This window comes from Plecotus auritus (genome assembly GCF_963455305.1).
Source record: "Plecotus auritus genome assembly, chromosome: 1".
Lineage (NCBI taxonomy): Eukaryota > Metazoa > Chordata > Mammalia > Chiroptera > Vespertilionidae > Plecotus > Plecotus auritus.
The window spans coordinates 10,040,110-10,057,095 of NC_137770.1; the positions used below are offsets into that span (position 1 = coordinate 10,040,110).

Sequence of the window (16,986 nt, forward strand, 5' to 3'; positions counted from 1 at the left end):
CTGTCCAGGTGGGAAAGATGCTGGAGAGACAGGACAGGTGATTGAAAGGGAGAGAGAAAATGGCAAGAAGCAAAATAAAATAAAGGAAGAAATATAACTTTTAAAAATTAGGAGATGAGTAAATATATAAGGAGGACTAGGTCAGGTTATTTTAAGCTGATTAATTCGAGTTTGTGCTCCTGGCATAGAAAAATAAACAACAGAGAAAGTTAAAAGAATAGTTAAAGAGGAAAGAGTATTCAGGGGACCAAAGATGAGAAATAACTTTAACCAATAGTTGTTTTTTTTTTTTTTAAACTCTGGGTACATATAAATAAATAAATACTGAAATGAAAGAAAGCCAAAGAGACAGGAGAAATAGAATGGCTGAGTGAGCAGTGAGATACCCGGCCCTGTGTTGGGAATGTGGTGTGAGGGGCTTTGAGTCATCAGGCCCCGGGAGCTGAGGTCCGTTACATGAAATGATGAAAGAATAAGGGGATAAATAAAACATCTAAATACAAGTCCAGAAATAGAGAAGAAAAAGTAGCAGGTGTTAGGTACAGAAGTACATTAATGGGTGTATTGATGCTAAGAGGAGAGGTAAAAGACTGTCACGAATCAAGAGTTAGGGTGAATCCAAGTCTAAAACTGCAGCACTGTCAATAAAATAATAAGCATATAAACAAACTAGTAGAGGAGACGCTAAGGAAACAAAGGTGGGATGGGGGAGGCATGGCCACAGCTCTCCTGATGAGAGGTTGGTTGGGTGTGTGTGTGTGTCATGAATTCCCTCTGGACAGAAGCTCTAGGAGAATGAAAGAAGTCAAGTGAGAAAGAGGGGATATAGAAAGCTCTAACAAAAGAGACAGGAAGAATAAAAAGTTGACAGTGACTAAATGAACAAGTGGGTAGATCCTCAGGAGAGGGTTAGGCTAGGACTGGTAATGAGGGGCCCTCACAAATTGGATCACAACTGGTCCAAATCTGAGCCCTCCATTCACTAGAAGAGGAGTAAATACCTAATAAAAAGAAAGAAAACAGGAAGGAAGAATGAATGGATGAGTGGTTGAAGGAAGCACAGAAGGAATTAATGAGACTGGAGCTGTGGGGGCCATGTGGGTGTTTGCAGGTGGCAGTGGGATTTAGCCGACCATGGCAGCTGAGCTCCAAGAATGAATGAAAGAAAGAAAGAAAGAAAGAAAGAAAGAAAGAAAGAAAGAAAGAAAGAAAGGAAGAAAGGAAGAAAGAAAGAAAGAGTGAAAGGGAGAAAGAGTGAAAGGGAGAAATAATGAAAGTTGGAGAGAAATGTAAAAATTATCTAAAGAAGAAGGTAATTAGGTAACAAATAAATAAATACGTATACAAGAGAGAGCCATTCTAGGAATAAGAATGAGGGTGCATGAACCAAACACTGATTAATTCACATCTGTGCTTCTGACATGGGCAACCACCCACCCAGGAAAGAGTTCAAAGCTGACACACATAAGGGAGGACCACCGTGAGGCCAGGGAGGGGAGGACCCATTGACTACAGATTATCATGTATCCAATTAGCTGCATCTGTCATCCAGAAGCAGAAAAACAACAATTTAAGTAGAAAGACTAAATGGATGCATGAAGGCATGAATGAGTGAAAGAATGAGGAAAAAGATTTGCATTGACTGATGAGGAGGGGGTTGTAGAGGGGGTTAGGGTTCAGCCAAGCCCTGGTGCCTGGTCTCCAAAAGAATGAAAGGCAGTAAGAAAGAAAGAATGAAAGACTGGTAGAAAAACCAATTAAGATGGGGAAAAAATCAACATAAACAAAAGAAGTAAGAAAGATAATAAATAAGTATGCCAAACAACTACATGTATGAGAGAGGACTGGTTTAACACTGATCTTCCACATTAATTCAAATCTGTGGCCCCGAAGTTTATAAATAATAAAAACAATACCATACACAAAAGACACAGTGAATAAATCCATGTGTTCCATGAGAGAGCAAGAAAAAGAGTTTGAAAATAAAGGGAAAGACTAGGAGAAAATTATGTAGGAAAAGAAATTAAAATAGACTTATAGGGGGAAAGGCACTTACTAGGTAAGTATTTAAATATAATGAACAAATATTCATTAAATATAATTAGTAATAAAAAGCGAGTTTCTACAGTAAAAAAACACCAAAAAACCCAAGTGGCTAAAAAGAAAGAAGGAATTAGCAGAGGAATGGTTGTGTGAATAAATGAATAAGAAATGATGATTTGAGAAAACAAGGAATGGAGGCATAGAAAATTATGACAAGATGAATATAAGCAATAAAAACATTAAGTGAATATATATGTATATATGTATGTATACACACACACACACATATGAGAGAGAGAGAGGGCCATGCTAGAACAAAAAAATGAGACAATATCTTGACACCCAAATTATGACTGATTGAAAACTGGGCTCTTGATGTAATTAAATAAACCCTAAAGCAAAGCACCAGTACAGGAAATTAACAAGCAAAAGGGCGCCCCCCGGACAGGTGCTGAGAAGGCTCCAGGAACCACAGATGATGGTTAATCCAATTCTGGGCACCTGAGGCCCATAGATAAAAGGATAAATATTGAAATAAAGGAGTGACAGGAAGGATGAACAGATATCTGAGCGGCTGCCTTAGAAACGGCTGTGCCAGCATCAGCCAGGGCAGTGCTGCACATGGGATGGATACTCATGTCACTCTAGGGAGCATGTCACCTGTGTTCCCTAAACATGAACAGATGCAAGAAAAAAGCATCAGAGTTAAAGAGACAAGGAAAGCAAGATGAAATTAAGTGAAAGAGAAGGAAAAACACCCACCAAAAAACCTGTATAAAGGTAACATGGGTGCGTCTCAAATAGAAAAGACTGTTGGGGCTGGTAATGGGTCATCATTACTCCTAAAGATGGATGAGATCATCCGATCCTATGTCCAGGGCAAGGGAAAATGAGAATAAAAAAAAGGGAAAGAATAAATAAACAAACCAAAGTGATAAATGGCTAGTTAAGAGGTTGTCTGAACAGGGATTATAATTGGTTTACATACATACCCCTTAAATAGATAAATACATTACACCTTTCAAAAAATAAATTAAAAATTGAGGAAACACTGGCCCAAACCAAAAACAAAACAAAACGAAAACAGCCACTGCAGTAAAATATATGCAATCAAGGTATATAAATAAAATCATAAATACTGAATGTAAAAGGTGACTAAATGCAGGGAAGAAAAATTGCGAGGGAAAATAAATACATGGGCCAGTGAGGTTCATTTTACACATGGGGTTTTGACTAATGCAATTTCACAGGAGACCTAATAAGTAAAAGAAGACCCAGAATAAGAAAGAAAGGACAAATGCATGAGTGAGTGAATGAATGAATGAATGAATGAGGATTGGAGCTGCATAGGCCAGGGATGAGGATGTAGCATGTAGGACTCTGGTGCATCATATGCACCTGAATTTATAAGAATGAGAGAATGTACAGAAAGGTGAGAGGAAGGGATAAAGATGAAATTTGGGAAGAAATAAAAAAAATAATGAGGAATAAAAATTATACATGAATGAATAAAGAGGACTTGTGAAAGGAGGGCTTATGAACTAAGGGCTATGATTCATTTAAAGCTGTGGTTCTGAAGTCCATAAATAAAATAATCAAATCTAATCTGATTTGATTCAAATGAGTGAATGGATGAGTGACTGAAGGAAGGAAAGGAGAGAGGAAACAGGAAGGGAAGGAGGGGATAGGAGGAAGAAAGGGAGGGAGGAACCTTCCTTCCTGTTTTGGGCTTCCTGTGATCTAGTCAGTTGAAGAAAGTGGGAACCAGGGAAGACGTCTCTTGGCAAGTCATGTGCCTGTTACATGCACTGTACCTGGCAGGGAGGCGCTGGCTCAGGAAGCTGTCAAGTGATTGCCATTGCTTGGTGTGTACTCCATTTTACTTCAGCTTTCTCATCCTCAGTTTCTCCATCTGTAGCCTTGGAATGGCATCAGCTTCCCACTTGGATTGATCAGGGTGTGTGTGGGGGGGCGTGCGGCAGATGCTCATATGCCTATTGGCAGTGCTCTATGACCTAGATAGGCAGAAGGGCTCAATGCAGGGCCCTGCAGAAGGTTGCATGAGCAAGGGGTGTTGGGCCAGGTGGGTGTCTTGGCCCCTCCTTGGGCATGAGTCACCTGTGAGGATGGAGGATGGAGGATAGAGGTTGGGCCTCTGGGTAAGACAAGCCAAGGGCCTCTTGTGTTCCTAATATAAACAGTATAAATGGCACATGACCTAGAGAATGAGGTCATCCATCAACCTGACATAGCACCCATCTTTCTTTATCCCCTTCAAATTCTTGTCTAATGCACACTTTTGAAAAATGAACATCTTTTTTTTAATGACCTAACTGCCTTTCCTCACCACATACACTGTTTTTATGCCCTGCCTTTTCCATTAATATGCTGTCATCAACAATTTTCTTGCTTGCATAGTCTTCATCACCTCACTAGATGCATTGTGTCTTATTATTCACAACACCTACTTGCTATTGTTATGCATAGCATCTTTCCTTTTAATGTTATAAATTATGTCACAGCTAATGGCTTAGCACACCCACTTTCTCTCATTCTTATGAATTATCTTCCTACACCCAGAAATGATCATTGCTTCATAGGCATGTCAGTTTCTCTTGTTAGACTGTGAGCCCCTAAGGGCAACAGAACGTTGAGTTGATCTTTGCATCTCCAATGTCCAGCATGTTACAGATACTAAATATTGCTTTGTTGGATGATTAGATGGAAAGATGGGTGAAAATCTGAATGAGAAGATAAATGGTGGGCTGATGGATGAGAAGATGGAAGGTTGGATAAAGATGTAGTGACTAGGCCTTGGCTGTCGTGTTTCAGTGTTTAGAGTGTCAGCCTACACAACTGGTGATCACAGGTTCCATTCCTGGGTCAAGGGCATGTACCTGGGTTGCAGACTCTATCCCTGCCGTGGTTGAGGTGTATGGAAAAGGCATCCAATTGATGTGCCTCTCTCGTGTTGATGTTTCTCTTTCTCTCTCCCTTACTCCTCCCTCCCCCATCCCTTGCACTCTTTCTGAAAATCAATGTAAAAAATATCTTTACTCTTTGGGTGAGGATTAAAAAAAGATGTAGTGACTGGGTGATTGGTTGAGAGGATGAGAAGATGAAAGGGGAGATGAAGCTGCAGTGAGTGGGTGAGTGGTTGACTGATGGATAAGAGGATAGAAGGATGGATGAATGTAGTGAGTAGATGACTGGTTGGCTGATGGATGAGAGGTAAGTATAAATGAAGATGTGAATGAATAGTATGAATGAGAGGATGGAAGAATGGATGAAGATGTAATGGCTGGGTGATTGCTTGTCTGAAAAATGAGAGGATGGAGGGATGAATGAAGATGTAGTGAGTGGTAAGTGATTGACTTATGAATGACAGAATGGAAGGATGAAAGGATAGATGAAGATGTGAATGAATAGGTGAGTGGCTAGTTGATGGAGAAAAGGATGAAAGGATTTAAGATGTGAGTATGCGTCAGTGGTTGAATAATGGGTGAGAGGATGGAAGGATGGATGAAGATATAGTGAGTGGATGATTGTTTAACTATTCAATAACAGGATGGAGGAATGGATGAAGGTGTAGTGAGTGGTCAGTAATTGGCTAATGGATGAGATAATTGAGAGGGAAAGATGGATAAAGATATGAGTAGGTAAGTGTCTATTGGAAGAGAGGATTGATGAAGGGAACAAGATGTAGTGAGTGGTTGGCTAATGCATGACAGGATGGATGTTTGGATGAAGGTTTAGTGGGTGGTCAGTGTTTGGCTAACAGATAATAGCATGGATGGATGAAGATGTGAATGAGTGGGTGAGCAGTTGGCTGATGGATGAGATGATGGAAATATGGATGAAGGTGTAGTGAATGAATGAATGATTGGATGATTAATGAGAGGATGGGAAGTATTGATGAACATGTAGTAAGTGATCAGTGATTGGCTATTGGATGAGAGGATGGAAGCATGGAAGAATGGAAGAAGTGAATAGTGGGTAAGTGATGGCTGATGGATGACAGGATGGAAAGATGGGTGAAGATGTGACTGTGGTTCATAGTTGGTTCATGGATGAGAGGATAGAAGTATAAATGAAGATGTGAATGAGTGCTCAGTGGTTTACTGGATAATCAGAAGGAAAGAGGGATGAAGATGTAATGAGTGGGTGATTGGTTTGCTAATAAATAAGAGAATGGAGGACTGGATGAAGAATGTAGTGAATGGTTTGTGATTGGTTAGTGAAGGAGAAGATGGAAGGAAGGGTGGATGAAGATGTGAATGATTAGGTGAATGGTTGGTTGATGGGCAGGAGAATGAAAGGATGGAAGGATGAAAGGATCAGAGGATGGATGTCTGGATGAAGATGTAGTGAGTGGGTTAGTAGTTGATTAATGGATGAGATATGGAAAAATGGATGAAAGTGTAGTGAATGAGTGATTGGCTAATGATGAGAGCATGGAGGGATGGATGAAGATGTAGCAAGGGCTCAGTGATTGCCTAGGTGATGGGAGGATGGTAGAATAAAAGGGTGGATGAAGATGTGAATGAGTGACTGGTTGGCTGTTGGATGAGAGGATGGAAAGATTGAAGATGTAGTGAGTGGTCAGTGATTGGCTCATTGATGAGAGGATAGAAGGGTGGGTGAAGATGTAGTGAGTGGGGTGAGTAATTGTCTAATGGATGAAAGGATGGGAGAATGGAAGGATGGATGAATGTGTATTGAGTGAATGTCTGATTGACTGATGGATGAGAGAATGGATAGAAGGATAAAGATGTAGGAATAGTCAGCAATTGGCTAATGGATGAGAGAATGGACATGTGGATGAATGGGTGAAGACCTGAATAGTGGATAAGTGGATGGATGATGGATGTCAGGATGGAGGATGGGTGAAGATGTAGTGAGTGGGTTTTTGGTTGGCTGATGGATGAGATGATGGAAATATGGATGAAGGTGTAATGAGTGATGACTGACTGATGGATGAGAGGATGGAGGGATGGATGAAGATGTGACTGTGGGTTTGTAGTTGGTTGATGGCTGAGAGGATGGAAAGATGGATGAAGATGCAGTGAGTGAGTGAATAATTCTCTGATGAATGAGAGGATGTAAGTATAAATGAAGCTGTGAAAGAGGTCAGTGGTTGACTGATGGATAATAGGATGGAAAGATGAATGAAGATGTAATGAGTGGGTTACTGGTTGGCTAATAAATAAGAGGATGGAGGGATGATGAAGATGTAGTGAGAGCATGATTGGCTGATGGATGATAGAATGGAGGAATGGATGAAGGTCTAGTGAGTAGTCAGTGATTGGCTAACAAATCTAGAGCATGGATGGATGAAGATGTGAATGATTAGGTGAGTAGCGTCTGATGGAGGAGATGATAGAAATATTGATGAAGGTGTAATGAGTGAATGGATTATTTGATGATTGATGGAGGGTTTGGTGAATATGTAGTAAGTGATCAATGATTGACTATTGGATGAGAGGATGGAAGCATGGATGAATGGATGAAGATGTGAGTAAGTGGTGGCTGATGATGATAGTATGGAAGGATGGATAAAGATATAACTAGGTTCATAGTTGATTCATGAGAGGGTAGAAGTATAAATGAAGTGTGAATTTGTGCTCAGTGGATAATTGGAGGGAAAGATGGGTAAGATGTAACGAGTGGGTGATAGGTTTGCTAATAAGAGAATGGAGGGATGGATGAAGTTGTAGTGAGTGGTCTTTGGTTAATTAAGGAGAATTTGGAAGTAAGGGTGGATAAAGATAGGTGAATGGTTGGTTGATGGGTAGGAGAATGAAAGGTTAGATGCAGATGTGAGTGTGGGTTAATTATTGGCTGATGGGTAAGAGGATGCAAGGATGGGTCAAGATTTAGTGAATGATCAGTGATTTCCAAATGAATAAGGGGATGGGTGGAAGGATGAAGATGTGAATGACAGGGTCAGTGGTTGCCTGATGGATCAGAGGATGGAAGACTGGATGAAGATGTAGTGAGTGGGTCAGTAGTTGACTGATGGGTGAGAGATGGAAAGCTGAATGAAAGTGAAGTGAGTGAATGAGTGATTGGCTGATGAATGAGAGGATGGAGGCATGGATGAAGATGTAGCAAGTGGTCAGTGATTGGCTAATTGATGAGAGTATGGAAGAATAAAAGGGTGGATGAAGATGGGAGTGTGGGTCAATAGCTGGCTGATGAGAGAGAGGATCATAGGATGGATAAAGATGTAGTGAATGGTCACTGATTGGCTAATGGATGTGGTTCTCAACCTTTCTAATGCCGCAACCCTTTAATACAGTTCCTCATGTTGTGGTGACCCCCAACCATAAAATTACTTTTGTTGCTACTTCATACTGTAATTTTGCTACTGTTATGAATCGTAATGTAAATATCTGTGTTTTCTGATGGTCTTAGGCGACCCTACTAGCAGTTCTCAACCTGTGGGTCATGACCCACAGGTTTAGAACCGCTGCTGTAGAGCCTAAGACCATCAGAAAACACAGATATTTACATTACAATTCATAACAGTAGCAAAATTACAGTTATGAAGTAGCAACAAAAATAATTTTATTCTTCCAGCAGTGGTTCTAAACCTTTGGGTCATGACCCACAGGTTGAGAACCGCTAGTAGGGTCGCCTAAGACCATCAGAAAACACAGATATTTACAATACGATTCATAACAGTAGCAAAATTACAGTATGAAGTAGCAACAAAAATAATTTTATGGTTGGGGGTCACCACAACATGAGGAACTGTATTAAAGGGTTGCGCCATTAGAAAGGTTGAGAACCACTGGATTAGAGGATGGAAAGATAGAAGGATGGATGAAGGTGCAGTGAAAGGTCAGTGATTGCCTAATGGATGAGAGGATGGAAGGGTGAACATATGAAAGACTGTATCAGTGAATGGCTGATGGATGAGAGGATGGAGGGATGGATGAAGATGTAACAAGTGGTCAGTGATTGGCTAATGGATTAGAGGATGGATGAAGATATAGTGAGTTGGTCAGTGGTTGGCTGCAGGATCAGAGGATGGAAGACGATGAAAATTTAGTGAGTGGGTCAGTAGTTGACTGATGCATATAAGATGGAAGGATGGATGAAAGTGTAGTGAGTGAATGAATGATTGGCTGATAAATGAGAATATTGAGGGATGGATGAAGATGTAGCAAGTGGTCACTGATTTGATTGGCTAATAGATGAGAGGATGGAAGAATAAAAGGGTGGATGAATATGTGAATGACTGAGTGGTTGGCTGCTGGATGAGAGGATGGAAGGATTGATGAAAATGTAGTGAGTGGTCAGTGATTGGCTGATTGATGAGAGGATGGAAGGGAGGATTAAATTTTAATGAGTTTGTGAGTGGTTATCTAATGGATGAAATGATGGAAGAATAGATAAAAACGTAGTGAATAGTCAGTGATTGTCTAATGGATGAGAGGATGGAAGAATGGATGAATATGTATTGAGTGAATGTCTGATTGACTGATGGATGAGAGAATGGATAGAAGGATAAATATGTAGTGAACAATCAGTGACTGGCTAATGGATGAGAGGATGGAAGTGTGGAAGAATGGATGAAGATGTGAATAGTGGATAAGTGGATGGATGATGGATGACAGGATGGAGGATGGGTGAAGATGTAGTGAGTAGATGAAAGGATGGAAGAATGGAAGGATGGATGAATGTGTATTGAGTGAATGTCTGATTGACTGATGGATGAGAGAATGCATAGAACGATAAAGATGTATTGAATAGTCAGCAGTTGGCTAATGGGTGAGAGAATGGAAGTGTGGAAGAATGGGTGAAGACCTGAATAGTGGGTAAGTGGATGGATGATGGATGACATGATGGAGGATGGATGAGGATGTAGTGAGTGGGTTTTTGGTTGGCTGATGGATGAAGGTGTAGAGAGTGAATGACTGATGGATGGGTGGATAAAGATATGACTGGGTTTATAGTTGGTTGATGGCTGAGAGGATGGAAGGATGGATGAAGATGCAGTGAATGGGTGAATAGTTGGTTGATGAATGAGAGGATGTAGATATAAATGAAGATGTGAATGAGAGGTCAGTGGTTGACTGATGGATAATAGGATGGAAAGATGGATGAAGAGGTAATGAGTGGGTTATTGGTTGGCTGATAAATAAGAGAATGGAGGCATGGATGAGGATGTAGTGAGTGGTCTGTGACAGGTTAATGGAGAAAACGATGGAAGGAAAGAAGGGGAGATGAAGATGTGAGTGAGTAGTTGAGTAGTTGGTTGATGGATAGGAGAATGAAGGTTGCATGAAGATGTGAGTGTAGGTCAATAGCTGGGCTGATGGGTGAGAGGATGGAATGGTGGAAAAAGAGGTAGTGAATGGTCAATGATTGCCTAACCAATGAGGGGATGGAAGAATGGGCGAAGAAGTAAATGATAGTGTGAATGGTTGGCTGATGGGTGAGAGGATGAATGAATGGATGAAGATGTAGTGAGTGAATGAGTGATTGGCTGACAGATTAGAGGATTGAGGGATGGATGAAGATGTTTTGAGTGGTGATTGGTTGGCTGATGCCTGAGGGGATGGAAGCATGGATGCTGGTGTAATAAGTGGTTAGGGATTTGCTAATGGATGATATGGTTGAAAGATAGAAGGATTGATGAAGATGTGATTGAGTGGGTAAGTGGGTGTCTGAAGGATGAGATGATGGAGGGATGGATGAAGATGTGATTAAATGGATATAAGGAGGGATGAAGATGTAGAGAGTAGGTCAGTAGTTGGCTGATGTATGTCAGGTTGAAGGAAAGATGAATTTGTAGTGAGTGAATGAGTGATTCACTGATGTATGAGAGGATGGAAGGATAAAAGGATGGCTGAAGATGCAAACGAGTGGTTGGATTAGAGAATGAGAGGATGGAAGAAGATGTGAGTGGGTGATTGGAACAAGGATGAAAGGATGAAAATATGAGGAGGTGAGTGGTTGGTTGATGAATGATAGGATGGAGGGATTAATGAAGATGTGAGTGTGTCAGTGGTTGGCTGATGGATGAGACAATTGAAGGATGGATGACAGTGTAGTGAGTAAATGAGTGAATGGCTGATTGATGAGAAGATAAAGAAATGGATGCAGATGTAGTGAGTAGTCAGTGATTGCTAATGGATGAGTGGATGGAAGGTGAGAAGGATAAATGGAGATGTAGTGAGTTGGTGAATGATTGGTTCATCAATTAGAGAATGGAAGTATGGTATAAAGTGTAGCGAGTGAATGAAAATTAGCTGATGGATGAGAGTATGGAAGGATTGGTGCATAGGTAGTGGGTGGGATTTTGGTTGGCTGATGAATAAGATGGAAGGATGGATGAAGGTATAGTGAGTGAATAAGTGAATGCCTGATGGATGAGAGGATAAAGGGATGGATGAAGATGTAGTGAGTTGTGACAATTGGAAAATGGGTGAATGCATGGAAGGTTAGAAGGATGCACGAAGAAGTAGTGAGTGGGTAAGTAGTTGGCTGATGGATAGAGGATCATCGAAAGATGGATGAAGGTCTAATGAGTAAATTAATGATTGGCTGATGGATTAAAGTATGGAAGAATGGAAGGATGGATGAAGATTTAGGGAGTGGGTTTTTAGTTGGCTGATGGATGAGATGAGGAAAGGATGCATGAAGGTGTAGTGAATGAATGAATGATTGGTGGTTGAATGAGAGGATAAAGGGATGTATATAGATGTGAGTTGTCAGTATATGACTAATGGATGAGAGGACTGAAGGATAGAATGATGGATGAAAGTGTAGTGATTGAGTGAGCGGTTGGCTGATTGATGAGAAGATGGAGGGATGATGAAGATGTAATGAGTGGGTTTTTAGTAGGCTCATGGATAAGACAGTGGAAAGATAGATGAAGGTGTAGTGAATGACTGAGTGATTGGATTATGGATGAGAATATGAAAAGATGGATTATGATGTAGGGAGTAATCAGTGATTGGCTAATGGATGAGAACATGTAATGATGGAAGGATGGATGAAGATGTGAATGAGTGGGCGAGTGTTGGACTGATGAATGAGATGATGGGAAGGAGAGATGAAAATGTAGTGAGTGGTCAGTGTATTGTTAATGATGAGAGGATGGAAGGATAATAAGATGGATAGAAAATAAGTTGGATGATGGATGAAGATGTTGTAAGTGGGTGAATGGTAGGATGATGGGTGAGAGGATGGTAGGATGGATGACTGTATAGTGAGTAAATAAATGATTGGCTGATGGATGATAGGCTGGAAGAAAGGATGAAGATGTAGTGAGTGGGTTTTTGTTTGGCAGATGGATAAGACAGTGTAAGGATGGATGAAGGTATAGTGAGCGATTGAGTGATTGACTAATGGATGAGAGGATAGAAAGATGGATGGAAAGAGGATAGAAAGAGGATGGAAAGACGGATGAAGGTATAGTGAGTGAATGAATGATTGGCTGATTGATGAATGGAAGGAAGGATGAATGGATGAATGGAAGGTGTAATGTGGTCAGTGATTGGCTAATGGATGAGATAATCAAATGATCAAGTAGTGAGTGAGTGGGTAAGTGATTGGCCTATCAATTAGAGAATGGATGAATATGCTGTGATCTGTCATTGATTGGCTAATGGAAAAGAAGATGGCAGGATGGATGGATGGATGGTTGTAGATGTAGTGAGTTGGTGAGTGGGTGGCTGGATGAGAGGATGGAAGGATGGATTAATGTGTACTGAGTGATTGACTGATTGCCTGATGGATGAGAGGATGAAGGAATGAATGAAAGTGTAATGAGTTGTCAATGATATACTTGGGAGGTTGGCGATGATCCACCCATCCATCCATCCTTGAATTCGTCCTTCATTTCTTGATGTGGTGTTTTGGCCTCTCCCATTTCTGAAAGCAAACCCCTTCCTTTGGGTGTGGTGTGTAGTGCCATGGGCTGTGATCATATAGCAAACATCATATTTATAGCTTCTTCCTCCAGAATCACTGCTGTAAGCAAGTCCCAGCTGAATCTCATTTGCCATTGTCACCCACATGGCTTCCTTCTGCATGGTGCTTTCCCATGCATCACACACAGTGATGAATCCAGGACTGGGGTCTGAAAGAGGCCCCTGCCCACCAGCAGAGACATCCTCCCCAGGCCACCCTGTCTGGTGGTGCATGGTCCCTGCCATAACCTTTGCCTTCCACCTTCCAGGTTCCTCCACCAGATGTCCGTGGTTGTAACCAAGTCTTTCATCCCTTAATTCCTTCATTCCTTCACTCCCAGTCAACACACAATTTTAAAAATCAGCTAGTGCTATACTAGGGCCAGCTCACAAGGATTCATTCTGACATCTCCTTTAAAGGAGAGCTGAGCAAGTTTGCAAGGGGCTGTGTTTGTGTGTCAGTCATCAGGTGAGACCCTTATTCAGCTGCCACTTCCAAGTCTGAGTTCTGTTGAAAGTTTGATTATCTTTTCCAACTTTGTTCCTTACAAAACGAGGTTGATTAGTAATCAGTAAACTGTGTTCCCTGCGTGCTCAGAAATCACAGCCCATATTTTCAAGAGGCTCGAGTGAGAGCCAGGGGGCCTGAGTTGAAGGGCTGGTTCCAGCCGCGAGCAGGCTTTCAAGTCATTAGCGCACCTTGGTCTGGCGCCACAGAGGAGATCTTAGAGCCATTCCTGCCCCATTTGAGATTAGTTAATGCTCAGCTCTATTTAGAGAAAATTGGGGGAGATGATTGCTCTTGTGGATGACAAGGACCATGCCCTGTGAGGGGTCTGTAAGGAACAACTCATCAGTGAAGCAGGGTGTCCAAGGCACATGGCACTTTGCAAACCCTAGATGCAGCCCCCAGCATCCATGCTGGTCCCAGACCCAGTGAGACCCCCCTTACCCCATTCTTCCCAGCATGGGACAAGATTTGGGCCTTGGGGACACTACTGAGAACTCAGCGTTTTATTTATTGCATTGAAGAGTAGGTAGACTGGGCAAAGCCAGAACCTTGGAGCTAGACAAATATGTGGCGTTTAAACTTAAGGTGACTGCTTGGGTCTATCTTCGGTGGGAGGGGGGCGGACGGCGGGACCTAGCACCCACCTTGCAGGGCAGATGTTGAGAGGTGGGGCTCTAGAGGTCTTGCCTATTTAGTCTCTGGTCCTGGTGTTACTATTTGCCAGTGTAGTGGTCTTTGGGCAGGTTATTTAAACCACCGCGAGTCTTGGCGTTCCCATCTGTAGATTGGGTACATCATGATTATGTCGTCTAGGGGATGCTGGTGGACACTGAGAAAGGTGACTGTGCCTGGCTGCACCCCGTGTGCTGGTTCCCAAGAATCAAGATCTGGGTTTGAGGCTGGCCCAGCACCTTTTTAAGCATGTTCGTTTGTGGGTGTGTGGGTGGGAGCTATGTGAGCTTGCTTACTGTAACCTGGAACTAGTCACATACCTGACATGGTTTTTGCTTCAGTGAGGTTATTTATATGAAAATAAATGCTTTGTTACCTGGCACACAGAAGCCCTCGCCCTCCTGGGGGCTTTGAGGCTGGCCATGTGTCCTGCAGTCTGTGGGCGCTGGTCACAGAGGACTCTGGCCAGGGGACTGTTGGACAGGGTGGAGGTGTGGGAGAAGAACCTGGCCAACTCTGGGGAGACAGTGAGGGAGGGAAAGGGTTACTTTTGCATACAGAGGTTTAACAGGTTTGGGGAAGAGAGGCCAAAATGGGAAGTTCAGGGAGAATTTCTAGAAACCCCCAGAGTAAGATGAGGCTGATCTTTTAGACAACACTCAGGTTTAATTGGAAATGGGTTGGAGAGCTGGGGTGGTCTTTGGAAAGGCTAGGAGTTCTAGATTTGGGGTTAGTGAGGTGAGCACTGTGAGAGGAGGCTGGTCGGGGCGGGCGCCATGACCAGAGTTGTGCTTCTGGAAGTCTGTGTGGGTGGAGGAGACCCAGGTGATGTGCAGGACACCAGAGGCTGCAGGGCACTAAGTAGACAGGCCTGAGCTGGTGGCTGGGTGCTCCCCTCGACCCCACGGCTGCTGGGAGTCAGGGCCTTTCCTGCGCTGTCCAGGTTCTCAGGCGCCCCGTCTGGTAAGCAGAGGGGTTCCTGTCCTCTCTGCGCTCCTGACCTGCCTGTCTGCATGAGAACTCTTGTTAGCCAGTGCGAGCGGGAGTGGGTGGCCTTCATCTGCACCTGTGTCTCTCTCAGCCTCCACAGCCACGGGGACGCCCTGCACACATCCCCTCGGGACAGGCTGGACCCAAAGACTCTGGACCCGGCTGCCCCCTGCGAGGAGGGGTGTGCCCTCCTCCTCAGCCTCCCCTGCGGTAGTCGCCCACCCTTTGCGGATGGACTTCACTGAGCTGAGGGTCAGACACGTGGGCTTGACCCCTGCCCACACCTTACGAACCCTGAGACTTAGGAGACTGGCTATGCCTTCGACATCCGCATCTGTGAAATGGGCTCTGCAACCTACCTCACAGGGTTGTTGTGAGGAGCCTGTGATGCGGTCTGAAAGTGCCCAACCTGGGGCTTGGCGCACCCTTTTGTGCTGTCAATAAATGTCTTTTTTGCCTTAATGAACACAGTAATGGATGTGCTACTAATGTAAGGATGGGTAAGTGTTAAATGTGCCTCTCACTGGGGCTTCTCTCTTTGGGCAGTGTGATGGGTGGGGAGGGGCAGGGGAGCCAGCTCCAGTCCCCACCTGTCCCCTACCCATCTGGCACTCAAGGGTGATAAGATGTCCTGAAGCAGGGCTGGCCTGGTGGAGGTTCTGGGACTGATGCACATTTGGATGAACTAACCTGGTTGGTCCCCCTTGTAATGGTCATAGGATGCCAGGGTTCTTTCCAGAAAGGAATATACAGAGATGGCGGAGGAAGTCTGAGTTGAGCTCACTGTCCTGGCTTCTGCAGCCTCAGAGGGGCTGCCCCCAGGGTTACAGCTCTTTTCCTCCTCACACATTGTGGTGGTGGAGGGAGGCCTCTGGCCAGGCAGTTACCATTTTAGAACTGATGGCAAGTGGATGGCCAACCAGGTACAGTCTCAAGCAGGACCCTGAGCCAACACTCATTCCACAAGATGGTTACTGAGCAGGACCCTGAGGGGGCTGCAGAGGCCAAGCCTTAGATGCTCCTCTGCCCCATGGCAGGGCCACCGAGTGCTGCTCAGACTGTCAGGCTATCGGACAGCAGCTTGTGTCTGGGGCTGGATGAGGGCAGAGAGCTTTGTACTCAAGTCTACACAGAGTCCTCGGGCCGGCCCACTTGGAATTGCTGAAGCAGATGAGCTGGACACACAACCCATGGGAAGGGAGAAGCTCACTGCCATCACCACTATTGTCACCGTCAAAGCCGAAGCCACAACCACCACCATTGCTACCTCTTTCTCCTTCCTTTCTTTCCTCCTTCCTCCTCCTTCCTCTTTCTCCTTCTCCTTTTTCTTTTGCTTTCTCCTTTCTCCTCCTCCCTTCTTACTCGTCACCGTCCTCTAGTGAGGTGACTTAGAGAAATACAAGTGAATACAGCCATGAGTGCACAGGCATAATATAGCTCCTTTTCAAAGAGAAAGAACCACCTGGATAAGTCAAGAAGACCTGACCCCAGTCCCCGATGGCAATGGATACATGGATGGTGCTGAGTGATGGTCCAGGCATCAGTGAGACCAGGAGGAGACAACCTCCAGAGTATGCCCCACACAAATGAGTCTATGCCCTACCAAGAGAGGGTAGACAGTCCAGGATAGTGCTGTGTGTGATGGGTAAAGCTGAGTCATTAAGAATGAGGGATTTCTAGATGTTCCAGAGCTGAGACTATAGCTCCAGCCTCCATTGAAGCTCAGAGGTCCATGATGAGTGGCCCTCATGATGTTCCAGATCTGAGAACCCAGCTCCAGCCTCTGATGGAGCTCAGAGGTCCATGATGAGCAGTCCTCTTGATGTTCCAGATCTGAGACTC

General features: G+C 43.6%; 1 long non-coding RNA gene across 3 annotated transcripts in view; it reads left to right on the top strand.

The window, feature by feature from the left end:
• The window catches only part of LOC308246615, a 35,812-nt gene extending 20,202 nt beyond the window's left edge, over window positions 1-15,610 (top strand). For all 3 annotated transcript variants that reach the window (XR_013960427.1, XR_013960428.1, XR_013960429.1), the window contains one exon: window positions 15,236-15,610. This is a non-coding gene — a long non-coding RNA (uncharacterized lncRNA). The remainder of the gene's footprint in view (window positions 1-15,235) is intronic.
• Window positions 15,611-16,986: the final 1,376 nt, after the last annotated feature.